Source organism: Nannospalax galili, unplaced genomic scaffold, assembly GCF_000622305.1.
Source record: "Nannospalax galili isolate Female #2095 unplaced genomic scaffold, S.galili_v1.0 scaffold698, whole genome shotgun sequence".
Taxonomy (NCBI): domain Eukaryota; kingdom Metazoa; phylum Chordata; class Mammalia; order Rodentia; family Spalacidae; genus Nannospalax; species Nannospalax galili.
Window position 1 is genome coordinate 2,362,534 of NW_008341886.1, and position 18,258 is coordinate 2,380,791.

The 18,258-nt window shown below is 42.5% G+C and overlaps 1 non-coding gene across 1 annotated transcript; it reads right to left on the reverse strand.

Moving 5' to 3' along the window:
- Positions 1–10,690: 10,690 nt before the first annotated feature.
- On the reverse strand, positions 10,691–10,797 carry LOC115071158. Its single transcript, XR_003850267.1, has one exon. It is a non-coding gene; the product is annotated as a U6 spliceosomal RNA (small nuclear RNA).
- Positions 10,798–18,258: the final 7,461 nt, after the last annotated feature.

Genomic DNA, 18,258 nt, shown 5'->3' on the forward strand with positions numbered 1-18,258 from the left:
AGGACAGCTATGTATTGCAGCATTATCTGGAAACCCCCACCTCTGTCAGATTCAAACGAGAACCAGTGAGCCTAACCTTGGCTATACTATTAGGAGCTGGGGGTATAGCAGCGGGCATTGGGACAGGAGCAACTGCTTTAGTTCGCTCGGATCAGTACATGCTCTTACATCAAGCCATGAACCAAGACCTAATAGCCCTAGAGGAGTCCATAAGAGCCTTAAAAGACTCCCTGACTTCTCTCTCTGAGGTAGTGCTGCAGAACAGGAGGGGACTAGACTTGTTGTTCCTGAAACAAGGAGGTTTGTGTGCAGCCCTAAAAAAGAATGTTGTTTTTACGCAGACCAAACAGGAGTGGTGACATAGACCCTAGACAAATTAAAAGAAAGACTAGAAGAGAGAAAACGTAACTTTAATTCTAAAAAAGGTTGGTTTGAGGGGCTATACGATCAGTCCCCCTGGTTTACCACTCTGATATCTTCCCTAGCAGGTCCTCTAGTCCTTTTGTTTTTAATCTTAACCCTGGGGCTCTGCATACTTAATCGGCTGGTCCAATTCGTAAAGGATCGGCTGTCTGTAGTTTAGGCACTAGTCCTCACCAGCCAATACCAGGCATTGAGGACTCAGGATCCAGATATGTTATGATGAGTGAAAGATTCCACTCATATGTCCAAGAAAAAGGGAGGAATGAAAAAACCTAGGCGCCATGAGGCCACCTGATAGGAATGCCTGACAAGAAGTCAAGCATTGAGAAACTAGCTTATCAGAAAAACAGGACGTAGTGGTCAAGCCATCTGCATCTGGCAATCCCCGGGGCTCGATACCAGGAAATCAGGAGAAAAACCTCTGTGTCCCTGAGGTCACCTCCCATTTAGCAATCCCACTTCCCCTTAGCCCCGACCCTTACCCCATATTTCTGTGTGCTTTTGAAATTACTCTGTGTGTTTTTGAATTAACCAATAACCGCGCTTCTGCTTCTGTACCCTGCTTCTGCTCTATAAAAGTGCAAAAACCCAGCATGGGGGCGCGCAAGTCCTCCGAGGAGACTTTGTGCCCACAGGTACCTGTGTATCAAATAAACCTCATGCTGTTGCAACCCAAAGGCTGACTTGTCCTCAGTGGTCTCACTCTTACATGTTAACTCCTCTTTGTCCACCTTTTGTGTACCTGTAATGATTACTCCCCAGGTGTACATATTCGAGGAAGAAGAGGCTGCCCTCCTCCTTTACAGCCACCAGTGGAGAGAAATCTTCATCCCCCTGCTTGTGGGACTCAGACTCGCCCTCTCCCTGGGTGCCAGAGGCGCTGTGACTGTTGCTGTTGTACAAACCCACCGCCTGGCAGGAGACTTTCAAGACAAGCTTGACCAGGCAATGCCATCCACGACTGATAGACTTGAGTCTCTCCAGTGACAAATGAACTCTCTTGCTGGGGTTGTGCTCCAGAACAAAAGAGCACTAGACTTAATAACTGCTGAACACGGGGGGGGGGGGTGGTATTGGGAAAAGAATGCTGTTTCTTTGTAAATGAATCAAATGTTGTTAAAACCGATGTTAACACTCTCAAAAAACTTTGTAATGATCTGTTTTCAAGATTTCAACCCACCGAACAATTAGGTTGGTTTAGCAATCCCTTGTTTTCATGGCTCCTGCCCCTTGTTGGCGCCCCTCAATCATGCTGTGTGTCATTTTGAAGCTTGCCAACAAATTACTACCATTGCAAAAATTACTACCAATCAGGTCATGGTCCATTATCAAACTTTGGATTCTCCCTAGATAGATGAGTTGGATCTTAAAGCTTGTGATGACACTTCTCCATTCTAAAACAAAACAAGGGAGATGTTGAGGGACAGAGAGACCCACAGCTTTGTTTTGTTTCAGCAAATGTGTTTGGTTCTCCCATGTGTTGGGAACTTTTAGTGTAATTTCCACACATCATGGTTCCTGGGGAAGGGAATGAGGAGAAAGGCTGGAGGGAGGGAACTGGCCATCATTGAGTCTCCCTTCCCAGTAACAGATTCAATTCAGACACTCCTTCTCTCTCTCTCTCTCTCCATCTCTCTCTCTCTCTCTCTCTCTGTCTCTCTCTCCCTCCCTCCCTCCCTCCCTCCCTCCCTCTCTCTCATCTCTTTGCTTGTGGGATGTTCAAATAAACTAAAACTGGATACCAGAGTGAAATTGGAAATATGGCAAAAATGATAAATTTCATAAATCTGTGCACCTGTTTAACTAATCTTTAGTGTGATCTGAGTATTGTTGGTCACAGTTTTGCAGCTAATTCCAGGGTGTGGCCAGGCTTCGCACCTAGCCCTGGACCAGATCTCCATCCCTGCACTACCCCTGGCTCCAACTGCATTCTCCTCTGGCATTGGCGGTTTTCCTGTCTGGGTTGCTCCCATTAGGATGACTCAAACATGCTGCTACTCCTCCCGCCCCTCCCACCCCAGAACAGCCCTCTCATTAACCCACTTCATCTGGGGGCACACTCCAACCCATTTGATTTCTCTGCTCCTCTTTATAAGAAAACTCATTAAGGAAACAACTGTCTAGCCTTGTCTCCAATTTCTTTCCCATTGCACAATGCTTTTTTTTTTCTTTATTCATTTTTTGTTGTTGTCCACAGGGTCTCCCTAGTCCCAGCCTGCCTGGAAATCACTGTGTGGACCAGGCTGGGCTGGCCTCAGTCTCACAGAGCTACACCTGCCTCTGCCTCCTGAGGACCAGATTAAATGCAGGCACCACCACAATGCTCTCTCTCTGTCACCTTTCCAGGGAGGCCACCCTGGTCTATGCACTGCTGTGCTGCCAATCCAGTCCTTAACTACCTCACCGCCCAACACTAGGTCCCCCTCTTTATTCCCTCTGCCCACCTGTCTCTCTCTTCCTCTCCCCCTTTCCCCATCTTTACTGAGTCACTCCCCAACTTGACATCCAGCAACCTTCTCTGTTGGCTTTACCTCCCCGCTGGCTCCTCTGATTCTGTCTACTGGGTGCCCTCCTCCATGTCTCTCAGCAAAAGGACACTACTGCTGTTCCTTAGACATCAGCCGGGAACCTTGTTTGTGGTCTTTGCATGACATGTTCCCTGTGCCCAGAACTCTCATCCCTCAACCATGCATGCCCACTTCCCCAGGTGTTTCCTTAAGTTTCCATTACTGGTGAGCCTTTTCCTTTCCTTCCCTCCTTTCCTCCTCCTCCTTCCTTTCTTCCCTTCCTTTCCCTATTTCAGAGACCCTGGATGCCCTCACTTGGATCTTTTATACACATTCTCACTTCTTCATTTCTTGATCTGTTCCATCTGTCCTCCCCTCTACATAGTGCGGTCCAGCTGAGCAAGACTTTGTTCAGCTTGCTGTGTCTACACGTAGTAACTGTCAAGTAGTTGTTATTCATATACATAAAGTCAAAAAAAACAACATAGTTCATTATTCATGTAAAAATTAGTACTTAATCAGCATCATGTTTTTAAAATTTGTGTATAATAAAATATGAAATTTCCCCAAAGGTTTTGCTTTGATCTTGAAGATGAAGTCAAAATGTGTTTTATTATCCTATTTTTACTACAAAATTTTCATGTAAATTCATAGGAAGTGGCTATTCTCACCATACTAAGTGGCTTCTTATCAGGAAGGTTCTTAAGCAGGCTCTTGTTAAGTGGAGACAGTCTATGTTTAGTAGCTACTCTGATTTTACACACTTCCCTTTCCCCATCCTGAGATAATGGGACTCCATACATATTTACATGTATTGTATATGCAGGAAATGTTCGCATTACAACTAATACCCATAAATTACATTTCTTAGGCATAATTTTGTCACTTATGCATATTCCTCTGTTAGAAAACATAACTCTGCATCATTGGCCAATGACAGACGGGTGTCCAGTGTGAGCAGGCCTTAAGAGCCATGACAGCAGCAAAGCTGCAGGGCACGTGTCATACATCAGGTCCTGTTAGGCACTCAGCACCTGCTGTTCCGTTTAGAGGGGGATTCACTGGTCTCTGCTATGACTTGGAGAAGGCTAAGGTCTGAGATGTCCTTTGTCTGAGATTCAAATGCAGTTTTCTTGGGCTCCTGGTCTGCACCTGGTGTTCACACACACTTTGCGCCTGCACTCTGGCCCCCGGTGTGCACCCTGTGGACACTTTTGGTCTTCTTTCTTTCCCTGCTGGTGATTGTCCAGCAATCTATGTCAAAGGGTACATACAACTTGGTTTTTGAAACATACATAAATTTCCACCCAAAGGTGTTTTTATTCCCCCAAACATCCCTAAATATCTCATTATTGCTTTAACATACATTTAAAAAATATAAATGTTGTCATAGCTCTTTATGGTTCACCTGTTTATAAACTAGACTTTTTCATTGAGGTATCTATCTTGCCTTAGATAAATATAAATTCTGTACACTTGGATAGTTAACCCTCTTAAAATGTTTTGAGTGCCCATTTCCCAATTGGTGATGCTGTTTTGGGAGGTTATGCAATCTGGGTACATGGGGCTTAGCTGGCAGAAGGAGACATTCCTCACCATGATGGACTGTGGACTCTGAAAACATAACCCCAAATAAACTTCTGTCCTTGGTAGTTGTTCCTGTCAGAGACCCTGTCATAGAAGCAAGAAAAGTAACTAATACAGAAAATGGTTACTGGGATAACCCTGACCTTGTTCATGCACACCTGTGGGACTGGTACACAGGAGAAATGTGGAAAGGGTTAGAAATATAGGCTAGAGAAACCCTAGAATGCTGTAGGCAGAGTTCAAGGGGCCATTCCTGGGAGTTGGGAAGAAGAGAATGCTTATAGAAATTCAGAAACTGAAGAGTATGATTGTTAGGTTTCAAATGAGTGGGAAAGCACCCTGATCAGGAACTGGCTAGAGGCCATTTGTATTACATTCTGGAAACAGATCTGGTTAAATTTTGCCTATGTCCTGAAATTTTGAATGAGGCTAAATTCAAAAGTTCAAGACCAGCCTGAGCTACAAAGCAAGTCTGAGTCTCAGGAAATTTTTTTCATTGCTGTAACAAAACACCTGAGAAAAGACACTTAAGGAAGAAAAGGTTTCTTTGAGTTCACAGTTGGAGGGCACAGTGCATGACAGAGGGGAAGACAGAACAACTGAAGAGTGAGGCATCTGATCACACCGCATCTGCAGTCAGGAAGCAAAGAGAAAAGATGCTGGTGCTCAGCTTGTCCTTCCTAGGTAGTCCAGAACCTCGGTCATGGGATGATGCCGCCACATGCAGGCGGGGTCGTCCCTCCTCAGTGACACCTTTCTGACATCCTCATAGACACACAGAAGTATGTTTCCATGGTGATCATAAATCCTGTCAAGGTAGTAATCAAGGTTAACCAACACTATACTAGGAGATTTTTCTCACATCCAACCATCCTGTTCTTGCAGTCTGAACTCAGGACACGACCTTTGCAAACAGATGCTCCTGCTTTGTCTCTTCTATCAGTCAAGACTGAGTGGTTTCAGCAGTTTTGCTCTGCCTTATGGGTAAGAGAATCGGACTGACATCAATACTAATGGGAAAACTTCATTCTTTCTGCTCAGGAGAAAGAGCCTAAAAATTACTAGTTTCTTAAAGACATGAAAGAATTCTCCATGGAAAGCATACATTTGGAAGTCATTTACGTGGAATCATTTTTTACCATTTTCTTATTGTTTTTCCATTTCTAGAACTTTCTTGTAATCTTTAGAAATGAAGTCCAAAGAGCATTGTCTTCCAACCACTACACCCACATTATCATGAAACCTTACACACTTTTCCTGCTGAAGATAAAATGATTCTCGTGTAAACAGAAAATATATTTGACCACATTCTGTACAAGAGTTTTATTTGTGACAACTATTTATTTTTTCTTTAGTTTTAGACTTCTCTTCCAAATAAAATCAAATTTTCTCCATCATTTCCTGTTATTATTACTCACATGAAAGATGGTACAGTGGAGAGGAAATACCAATCTTTCATCTGAGATATGATCACATCAGCATGAGTGACAGTCCAATGTCAGGTAGTCACTGGACAGTAGGATGATTAAGAAAAGAAAGCCAGTTCCCAATGTGCTGGCCTGGTCCTTCCATTCTGTTCCAATGCAATGGAGTAGGTAAGGAGGGTATTTTCTAGTATCTTGATTATCAAGGCTTATGGCAGACTCAGAGGCTCATAGTTCTAAGTGCTAAATATTAAGGACACATGGTTCCAGTCCCCAGAAGCCAGAACTTAAGCTTTCATGTACTCAAGTCAAAGGCTGGCTGCTTTGGGCTCTGATCGCCTGAAATGGCACCCAGGCCTAGTCAGGGAAGTGGCCCTGAGCAGCAGTAGCAATCAATGATGCTTGTGTAATGGACCCTAAGCTTTGGCTCTCAGCCATAACTCTTAACAGTAGATAGTGGTACAAGTTTCAAGCTTTGCATGTCGGAACCCTTCGGCCTCTAGAGAAGCCGTTACTGCGCTGTAGTTCCCAAACTTTGGGACCCTTGGTCCCTTTGTCGTGGTAGTGCCCTGAATTCTTCCCGGAGCCGGAGCCCATAGCTCTTCATCTTCTGTCCTTCACAGTCTTCTGCTATCTTGGCACTCTGCCTTCTCCACATTTCCACCATCCTCAGCCATCTCTTCCCCTAGTCGCTCTCCGCAGCCCTTCCTCTGTCTTCTTGATGCCTCTGCTTCTGCGGTCACTGCTCCTCCTCTTCGTGTTACCAGCTCAGCCTCCTCCTCCCATGACAAAACCAGAAGGAGGCAAGAGCAGACCATTTAGAACTCCTTTCTTGGACCCCAAAGTCACAACTCGAGGGGACAGCACAGGAGGGTGTCTCTCAGCTGACTTAGTAAGTAAGCTAAACAGCCTGACTGTATAAACAGGAAAGGGCCTGTGCACAGGTATGTCATGCCAACGAAACATTTTTATTTCCATTTGTCGCTGCTACTTGCAGTTTTACCAACCACAGGCCTTACATCAGGACCAAATCACAGGCCTCACATTGTAAACAAATGTCTTTTGAGCCACTATGAGAAATGCGCCTTCCTTGGGCTGAGTGAGAATAGTCAAGGGAAAGCGGGTCACCCAAAGCTTACTGAGCCTTGTCTTGGAGAGGTGTATTCCTATTCTTGGATTGGTGCAGATTGTCTGGAAGAGTCACAAACAGAGCAAGCCTCTGGATCAGAGGTAGTGGCTGTGCTGATCTGCAACTGCTAGAGTGTTCTCAGAGCTACGTCAAGAGTCCACAGCAGCCAGAAGAGGCCATGGAGGCATCTGACCAGCTGCTAAAGAAGGCGCTGCTTAGCTATCAGGTAGTCACTCAAAGCTGCCAGGCATAAAAGATCTGTCAGCAGCTGCCCAAGGGATCTACAGCCTGCTTCTGACCATTTAACTTACTTACGTAACTTACTTTACTTATTTACAAAAAGGAAATCTAGGTACCTGCAAAGCAGGCATAACACAAAGCTAAGACTTTCGCCAACATTCCATAGCCCTCTGCTCCCAGCCAAGAGTTGAAGAAGAGACGGGTTCCTCTAGTCTGTCTCAGACAGACGGAGTGAAGATGGGAATAAAGGGTAAACATGGCCATTTGCACAGCAGTATGCTACAATGGAAACCATAACAGTTCCTACGTTTCTTTCTTAATGTTGATCGATTCCTACCATAAGGTAGACACTGGAGGTCAACTAAGATTATTTGTTGAAAGAATTTTAGGCAGGGTAATGAAAAAAAAATCAATACCTTAGCATCAGGATCAAAATCAATCTGTAGAAATTTCCAGACAATGATTTACTCTATCATAGCAAAAACATATTCTTGAAAATACCTTTTAAGCTTTTTTTTCTTTCTTTTGAGACAGGATCTCACTATGTAGCCCAAACTGGCCTTGAACTTGAAATCCTTCATCAACCTCCCTTAATACCAGGATTACAGGCATGTGCCTCTAGCTTTGCCACCTTTGAAATTTGTTAAGTCATCCAGGATTGCTTTACAACCAATTCAATATAGCATTTATTAATGGTAATTAAGATGATTGCTGTCATTTTGTAAGTGTTCCCAATCAAGATTCACTAAACGTGATCTGACAGCTTTAATTATTAAAAAAAAAATGAATAAGATCCAAGTCTCATGGAATTGGAAGTCCATTTTTCTTTTCAGTATGTATTTCTGAAGTATTAACTGTAGTTTCCTTAAGCTTAAATTCCTAGCAGATATGACCATCAGACACATTTCCAGTGAGCACTGCCATGATCAGATTCTGCTCCCCATACACTGTTTATGTCCCATTTGGCAATTAGCTTGTACCTGGTCAGTGCTACGGATGACACTGAACCTTACCTGCTACTATGTGTATGAGAAGAATGGCAGGAGGCAATAGGCTGTGGTGACTAAAATCAGGATTCCTCTCAGGTTCCACTTGGTGGTGTTTCTTCCTCTCGCCCTCCCACAGGAGGCGTTGAGATGCCGGGTAGGACCAAGGACTTTGCAGTCAAATAACGAGGAGAACCTTTGTTCTTCTGTTTCCTTTAATAACAATACCAGTTACTCCCTACATGTGTCTTCCCATTATAAAGTGGCTTCCACTACTGGTGGGTATGGGGATGAAACAAGACGTCTTTCATAAAGCGTCTTTTCTTTTAAAATTTTATTTTTTATTGAATTTTTGGGATTTTCATATGTTGTTGATGTTTAGATCCCCTCCCCTATCAACACTTCCCCTTACTGCCCCCTGCCCAATTTAATGCACTCTATTATATCTTTATATGAATATATATTTATGAATTTGTATATGCATATATGAAGACTTATAGAGTCTAATTTGGGTCTCCAAATGTCCTTCAGTGTGCACCCATCCATTGGAGCCTGGCTAACCAATCAAGAGTCCCATGCTTGAAAGAGACTGTCTCTGCCCCTCCCAGCAACTATCTGTTGCCACACTCTCCTTAGGTGGGGTTGAAGCTTCTTACCTACTTCCTCATGTCTCTGCTGTGAGTTTTTTCTGGTTTGAGCTTTTGTGGGACTTGTGCATGCTGTCACCATGGCTGTGAGTTCATATGAGTCACTGAGCAGCTGTCTTGAAAACCCTGTTTCCTCTTGGTCATCCATCACCTTTGGCTCTTACAATCTTTCAACATCCCCCTCCCCTTCTGCAATGATCCCTGAACCTTGGGAAGGAGAAGTTGGATATAGCTGTCCTATTCAGGGATAAGTACTCTAGCCTCTTGTTCTCTGTGCATTGGCCAATTGTGGGTTTATGTGTTAATCACCATCTGTTACATAAGGAAACTTCTCAGGTGAGAGCTGAGCGATGTATTAATCTATGGATATAACAGCAAGTCATTGAGTCAGCTTAATACAATAACTATTTAGTAGAAAACTAGTATAGGTTCTTAACCTGTCTAGCCTGAGGTTCCTAAGCTTGAGATCAATGCCATGTATGGGACCTATCCTAGGAAGCAGACCTTAAATCCAATTAAAGAGTGGTTGGTCACTCCCATTATTTTTGTGACATTATTGCACTGGTGGGCATATCTCGCCAGGCCAGTTGTTGTTGTAGTTCACACGATTCATAGTTGGGTAAAGTTGATGATTATTTTTTCTAGTAGCAAGCATAGCACCCTCCAGCCCTGTGAACACTAGTCAAAGGAGATGAGGCTCTGAAGTCAGCACCAGCTTGATTTTCTTATTTGAGCTATAGGTCATGTATGCAGTGTCTTCATCAATAGGGTCTTATCATCAACTTCTGGTGGGTAACCAAGAGCAGAGGCAATGGCCAATATTACTTGAGGGTCTACAGGAACCCTGGTCAACAACTTCCAGAGAGGGAGTCCATTCCTGTCATTGAGGTTTTTTTTTTTTTTCTTTAATCTATGATGTCTAGAAGGGGCAATGTCCCCCTGTTTAATATAACTCCTTTTAATCTCTTTTTATGATGTTTATGTATGTACTTTAAGAAGTTTGGCAGATTTCCATATGGCTTTTTCTAATGGCATTTAGTGTTACTTATCCCTCCCCATACTCCCTCCTCTGCCCTGCTCTCCCACTCCTCTCCCCATTTAACCCTTCCTAGTCTAATGTTCCCGTTTCCCCTTTCCTATCACTGCATTCCACCATCCCACCCTGGAAAAGTGCCCCCCACCACACACACACACACACACACACACACACACACACATGCACACACATTCATGGCCATTTATGAGTTTCTCGACCTCTCTGAATTCTCAAATTGAAACATGCATATCTAAGATTTCAAAAAGAGCATCCAGCTATGAGAGAACATGTAACATTTGTCTTTCTGAGTCTGGGCTACTTCACTCAAGATGATTGTTTCCAGTTCCATTTACCTGCAAAATTAATAATTTCATGTTTTAGGAACTGAATAATGTTCCAGCCCGTATATTACTATATGAAGTAGTCTGTGTGCTTCATTATCTACTCAGAAGTTGATGGACATCTAGGTTGTTTCCAATTTCTAACTATTATAAAAAGGGCAGCAATGAACATGGATGAACAGGTGTGGAGTCTTTGGGGTGTATGCCCAAGAGTGGGATGGCTGGATCATATGGTAGATCAATTTTGATAGTTTTGAGGACTCTCCACACTGATTTCCACAGTGGATGCCCAGTTGGCACTCCCGCCAGCAGTGGGTAAGAGTTCCCCTTTTTCACATCCTTGCCAGCATTTGCTATTGTTTTGTTTTGTTTTAATATAGAACGCGTCACGAATTTGTGTGTCATCCTTGTTCAGGGGCCATGCTAATCTTCTCTCTATCATTCCAATTTTAGTATATGTGCTGCCAAAGTGAGCACTGTGTTTTTTTTCTTCTTTTTTATCTTTGCCATTCTGAGAGGGGTAAGACAAAAATCTCAAAGTGGTTTTAATCTGCATTTCCCTGACGACTAAAGATGCTGAACCTCTTTAAAGTTGTTTTTTGGGTTTTTTTTGTTTTTTGTTTGTTTGTTTTTTGTTTTTGTTTGGTTTTGTTTTGTTTTTGAGTCAGGGTCTCCCTGTAGCCCCAGCTGTCCTGGAACTCACTAAAGTACTTTTTTAGGCATTTGTGTTTCATCTTTAGAGAACTCCCTGTTCAGCTCCTTGCCCCACTTTTTAGTTGCATTGTTTATAGAGGTTTTTTTATGTTTAGATTTTTAGTCCTTTGTATATGCTAGATACTTAGTTTCTTTCTATTGCTGTGATAAAAACGTTGACCAAAATCAACTTGGCAAGGAAAGAATTTATTTTATATCTCCCAGATCACAGTTCATCACTGAGGGAAATCAGAGTACGAACTCAGGGCAGGAACCTGGCGGCAGGAGCTGAAGCACAGGCCATAGAGGAACTCTGCTTTACTGGCTTGCTCCTCTGGCCCCTGCTTAGCCTGCTGTCTTATACAACACAGGAATACCTGCCCAGGGGTGACACCTCCTCCTGCGGGCTGGGCCCTCCCACATCACTTGACAGTCAAGAAAATGCCCCACAGACATGGCCACAGGCCAATCCAAAGGTGAAAATTCCTCAGTTAAGGTTCTCTCTACCCATGTGTATCAAGTTGACAACTGAAACTATTAGCACAATTGACCCCTTGTCAACTTGACACACAAACACATAACTTCAAACCACAGTCTTTCCATTTCTTATCCCCAAGATCTCATATTAATATTAATATTACAACAGAAAGCAGTACAACTTTAGAAGTCCCACAGTATAAAACATTCAAACATTTCAAAGTTCAAAGTATCTTTTAAAAGTCTGTTAACTGTGGACTCCTGTAAAATCCAAAACAAGTTAAATACTGTCTTATTTCGAAAGGGAGGAATCAGGCCCATTTAAGCAAAACCAAAGTCCAGCAAAGAAGCTCAAGCTCTCTAGCACAGCTGACCCTTTGTCAACTTCACACAAAAACACACTACTATTAAACCACAACCTTTCCGTTTCTTGTTCCCAAGACATGATGTTAATATTAATATCACAACATAAGACAGTACAGCTTTAAAAGTCCCACAGTCCTTTAAAAAATCCAAGCACATAAAAGTGCAGGCTCTTTGAAAGTCTTTTAACTGTGAGTTCCTACAAAATCCAAAAAAAGTCAACACCCACCCCTTCCTCTGGGTCATACAGATTAAGTACTGTCTTATTTCAAAAGGGAAAAACTGGGCACACTTAAACAAACCAAAGTCAAGAAAAGTAGCTCAAGACTGGACATCTGGGCTTCACTCACAATCTCCAAAGGGCTTGGGCGGCTTCCCTTACCTGGCTCTGCTGCCCACAGTATACATAGCTTGTGTCTTGGGCTCAGACTGACTCCACTCCACACCTGCCATTGTCCTTAGTGGTCATCCTATGGTACTGGCATCTCCAATATGCTGGAGTGTCCACTGGAACTGAGGCTGCACCTTCACCAATGGCCTCTCCTGACCTCTCAACAGCGCCAAGCCTCAGATCCCCTCCATGACCCTTCAATCCTGGGGATCTTCAGCACAGCTGAGGCTGCACCTTCACCAATGGCCTTTCCTGGCCTCTCACAGTGCCAAGCCTCAGCTGATCTCCATGCCGTCAAAAATCAGTATGTGTAGAAGACTCTTACACATTACCAAGTCCTTCTTCTAGTTTGATATGCAGCCTTGGCCCCACTCTAGACTACCAAAACTTCTGTGTGCTGGCCTTAAGGAAACAGCTCCAGAAGTTTTCACCATGGTGATGCTTGTCTCTTTTTAATCATGGCTGATTTTTCAGCCCCAGATGACCAGCATTAATGTCCCAGTAAAGTGAAGGCTTCACTTCAGTGGTTCTAAGCTCTTGTTAATCACAGCTGACTCTTCAGCCTCAGCTGACTAGAAACCACAGATTCTCCATTAAAATATTTCACAAATATCCCCGTTAGTGTTCTTGATGGACTCTCAAACTTCCCTCTGGAACTTCATAAGCCAATCTTCCATCATCGTCACCTCTCTCAACATTCTTTCCTCCAAGCTCTCATAGAATAGCCCATTGAGCGCTAAGTACTCAGTGGTTTTCCAACCCAAATCTCTAGATATTCCCACAATCCTCCCCAAAACAACATGGTCAGGTCTGTGATAGTAATAGCCCACACTCTGGCAGCTATTTTTTTATTAGTTAGGTTTTTTGTTGTGATAAACTACTCTGACCAAAATCAACATGGGGAGGAAAGGATTTATGTTATCTTACACCTCCCAGATCTCAGTTCATCGTTGAGGGAAGTCTGGGTAGGAACCCACGCAGGAACCTGGAGGCAGGAGTTGAAGCACAGGCCACGGAGGAATGCTGCTTACTGGCTTGTTCCTCTGATGTGTGCTCAACCTGCTTTCTTATACAACACGGGACCACCTTGCCCAGGGGTGGCACCTCCCCCTGTGGGCTGGGCCCTCCCACATCACTCAGTAATCAAGATGCCCTACAGACATGGCCATAGGCCAATCCAATGGAGAGAATTCTCAATTGAGGTTCTCTCTACCCAGGTATATCAAATTGATAACTGAGGCTGTCCAGCACACTAACCCTCTGACAGAGGTATAGCAGGAAAAACGTTTTCCCATTCTTCATTCAGGCATCCTTTGATATGCAGAAGCTTTTTAGTTTCATGTGGTTCCATTTGTCAGTTGTTTAACCTAATGCTTGCACTATAGGAGTTCTGTTCAGAAAGCTCTTTCCTGTGCCTATAAGTTCCAATGTATTCCCTACATTCTTCTCTACCTGATTCATGGTAATGGGTCTAATTTGAGGTCTTTGATCCATTTGGAGTTGAATTTTGTGCATAGTGAGAGAAAGGGATCTGGTTGCATTGTTCTCCGTGTGGCTATCCAGTTTGACAGGCACTATTTGATGGACAAGGTGTTTTTTTCTCCAGTTTGTATTTTGTGCTCCTTTGTCAAAAATCAGGTGGCTGTAAATGTGTGTGTTTAAATCTGGGTCCTTAATTTTATCCTACTGATCAATGTGTCTGTTTTTATACTAGTAGCATGTTGTTTTTATTTTAATAGCTCTGTAGTACACTTTGAAATCATGGATGGTAATGTCTCCAGGAATTTTTTTATTGTTCAAGATTATATTAATATCCTGGGTGGGTGGCTGTATGTGTGTGTGTGTTTCCATATGAAATCTGAGATTTTTTTCAGTTTCAATGAAGAATTGTGCTGTAATTTTAATGGGTATTGCACTGAATTTGTAGATTGCTTTGGGTAGGATGGCCTTTTTCACAGTATTAATCCTACTGATCCATGAGCATGGGAGGTCTTTCCATCTTCTGGTAAAGGGCTTTTTCTTCTTTGAGGATATTGTATTATCCAATGGCTCTTGAACAATTTCAAAAGTTTAGACAAAGTACTCCAAACATTTTTTTTCTTTGCTTAAATTCCCCCAGATAACATACTTCAAACAGCATGTAAGTTTAAGAAGAATTTTGTGGGGGCTAGAGAGATGGCTCAGTGGTTAAGAGCAATATCTGCTCTTTTAGAGGACCCAGGTTCTGTTCCCAGCACCCACATGGAAGCTAACAACAGTCCATAACCTCACCATTCTTTAAAAAAGAATTTTGTGTTCTTGTGACAATTGTGATCTTTTAAAAGTGATATTATTGGGAAGGATGTGGTGGTGTATGCCTTTATTACCAGCACTTGCAAAGAAGAGGCAGGCAGATTTCTGTGAGGTCAAGGCCAGTCTGGTCTACATAGTGAGTTCCAGGCAAGCTGAGGCAGCAGGGAGACCCTGTCTCAAAAAAGAAATGATATTGCCATTATCTAGATCATAGTAATGATACAAGACCATGAACTCTTAGACCATGTGCAGTAGCCTGAATGTTTGTGTTCCCCAGAATGCATAAATCGATATCTTAACTGCCAGTGCCATGGCATTATGAAGCAGGGTCTTTGAGAGGTGGTTAGGTCCTGTGGGAAGAGTCCTCATGGAAAGTATTTGTGTCCTTATAAAAGAACCCCACAGAGCTATGTCGTCTCCTCTACCATCTGAGGGCACAACAAGAAGGTGTCATTTATCAACCAGGAATTGCCCCATCATCAGTCATCAAATCTGCTGGTACCTTCATCTTGAACCTCTCAACCTCCAGAAATATTAGAAATAAATTTCTGGGGCTGGAGAGATGTCTCAGCAGTTAAGAGTACTGGCTGCTCTTGCAGAGGATATGGGTTCTGTTTGCAGAACCACATGGTGGCTAACAACTATCTGTAACTCCAGTTCCAGGAGATCTGACTCCCTCTTCTGACCTCCCCAGGCATAGTATGACAGGAGTGCATTTATGTGCATGCAGGCAATACACTCATACACATAAAATAAAAATAATGAATAAAATATTTTTAAAAGAAAGTTCTGTTGTTGATGAGTCACATGTTTTTTATAACATCCCTATTGGACTGAGACACTGCATAGCTTTCTTTGTGGTTCTATCTATGAAAGGTGAACCCTAAATCCTCTAGTGGTAGACCTCACAATACTTTGAACTAGGAGACATGATAGGAAAATTGTTTCATCACCAAGTACCAAGGAGCCCACACGACCTGGATCATCCCCTGTACTGCAGCTGTGAGTTTCTCATTCAGCTAGGTGTGCTGCTCAGGTCCACACCTGGAACAATTCCTGTCAGCCTGTGGCAGGCGTGTCACAATGACGTTTCTCATTAGAAGGTACTTGAATGCTTCACCATTAGATCTGGGGATCATTTTTACCTTAATTGGTTCTTCAAAATAACTCATCATAGACTTAAAATGAGATTGTAATTCAAAATGAACACTTAAAAGCCATAATTAATACTGAAAAAGTATACTCTATTGTTAATACTGCCAGGCACCCTTTTAAGTGCTTTAAATACATCATTTATATATGCGCATATATCACACCTTTAATTCTTCACGTCAGCCCTAAGAGGGGAGTACTACTGCTCCATCTGTATTTTACAGATGAAGAGAGCAGAGGACAGAGATACAAAGTGCCTCAAGCTTCAACAGCTACAATTTTAACTGCGACTTGGCAGAACTTTCACAATGACAGTCACTCAGAAGATGGGTTATCTTTAAGAAGGTATTAAAATGGTCTAAGAGTACGAACTGGGACTGGAGAGATGGCTCAGCAGTTAAGAGCACTGGCTGCTCTTGCAGAGAACTGGGGTTGGATTCCCAGCACTCACATGGTGACTAGCAACCATCCATAACTCCAGTTCCAGGGGATCCATTGCCCTACTCTGACCTCTAATGGTGCTGCACAACATGGGTACACACACACACACACACACACACACACACATACACACACATATATATATATATATACATATATATGCAAGCAATACACTCATATACATAAAATAAAAACAATAAATAAAATATAAATTTTTTAAAAAAGAGTACAAACTATAAACTCATTCTTAAATCCATTGCAGATAATATCAGTTCAGAAAAACAGCACACATCAAATTAAATGAAAAGTTATTGCCGGTCCTCAGCTCCAAAAAAAAAGAGTTGATGCCAGTCAGGCTTAGCGATGCGCGCCTATAATCCCAGAGCTTGGAAAGCTAAGGAAGGAAAATTGACTTAAGGCCAGCTTAGGCTATACAAGGAGTCCCAAGACAGCCTGAGTTACACAGTAAGTTCTAGTGAGGTCAAGACTAACCCAATAACACTGTAAGTCTCTGTCTCCTATCTCAAAAAAAAATGAATGTCATTGATCTCACCATTTAGTTTGTATGTAATTTATAAATAGGATATGCCATAATTCTAAGAAACTTGAACTTATTTTAGGATGTACTTAAATATCTTTTTAAACTTTTTATTTATTATTTGTATTTTATGTGTATGAGTGTATTGTCTGCGTGTATGTTAGTACACCTGTGTCACTATTGCCTAAGGAGGTCAGAAGAAGGCATTGATTGGATCCCCTGGAACTGGAGCTATGGACAGTTGTTAGCCACCATGTGGGTGCTGGGAATTGAACCTGGGTCCTCTGTAAGAGCAGTAAGTGCTCTTAACTGCTGAGCCATCTCCCCAGCCCTGTACTTAAATATCTTTAAGTCAACTATGGAGGTCAGAATGTTCTCATCTATGTGTGTTATGTCTGAAATCACAGTTGGGTAACAGCTCTCTAACTCACTTTCTTTGGTAGCAATAATCCTAAACGGCACAATAAAACTTTTTTTTTTTTCTTTCTAATAAACTTTGGCCACAGAAAACTGTGACAGCACATGCCACACACACTCTAGGGCAAAAGCCCAGAGTTCTAAGTTCCATGTCCCTTACTTCCCTAAACTCACCTGTGATTTGTCCTTTACACCACACAAGTCCATCTCCTAAACAAATGTCTGCCTCCAGCACAGAAGTACTCAGTGAATGGCTATTAAATAAACAAACTTAAAAAAAACTAACCAAGGATCAAATTGACCCAACACACCTGATTCATCTGTTCATGTTCCATGTGTCCTGAGGGATTAGGGTGGGTCCTGCAAGCTCACCACAGCATCTACTCAGCAGTCAGTTGGTGATGCACAGCTACCTATGATGATGTAGAGTTCACAGGACAGCAGGTAGCATACCTATGACAGGTATCTTGGGTAGGTATTTAATCCTTCTTGATGTTGCATTAGTCTGTCATTTTGAACCATTTTGTTCAATTCTGCTCTCTGGCACTGACCAATCAGAACCTGTCTCACCCTCAAGTACAAGTAGATATACGTGGCATGTTTTTAATCTTCATTTTACCATAAGAAAAATGAAGGCCCAGAAGTTTTAAACCATTTGCCTAAGGTCACTCAAGTGTGTGTGGAAATAAAAGGCTTCAAATTTCTTATGTGAACTTGGCTACATGGGTTACAAGCCTCTGGAACCTATAACCCACATCTCTATCCCTCCTGCACCTTGCTAAACACTAAGACCAGTCTCAGATTTATAGTTTTCTTCTTCAGTGGATGAATTAAATGTACCAATTAATAACTCTGGGACCCATAAACATAGAACAAATACCAGATACTGTGCCCTCCAGTTATAGAAAATAGAAATCAGCTTATGTTGCTTTGTAGAGTAAAGCCACAAGGTATTCATGAGAATACTTGGAGATGAGACAGGACTCTGGAGAGATTCTTGCCAAAAATGGAATACCACAATATGTTCTAAAAGAGGCAGCAATTGGTATCTTGGCTCATGAGGCAGACAATATGGGAACAGCCTAAACCCCCACTTGGCTCTGTGTCAGCATGCTCCCTATGCTCTAAATAGATGTAGTAAGAGTCTCCGAAGAAGATGGGTAAGATCTTCCCA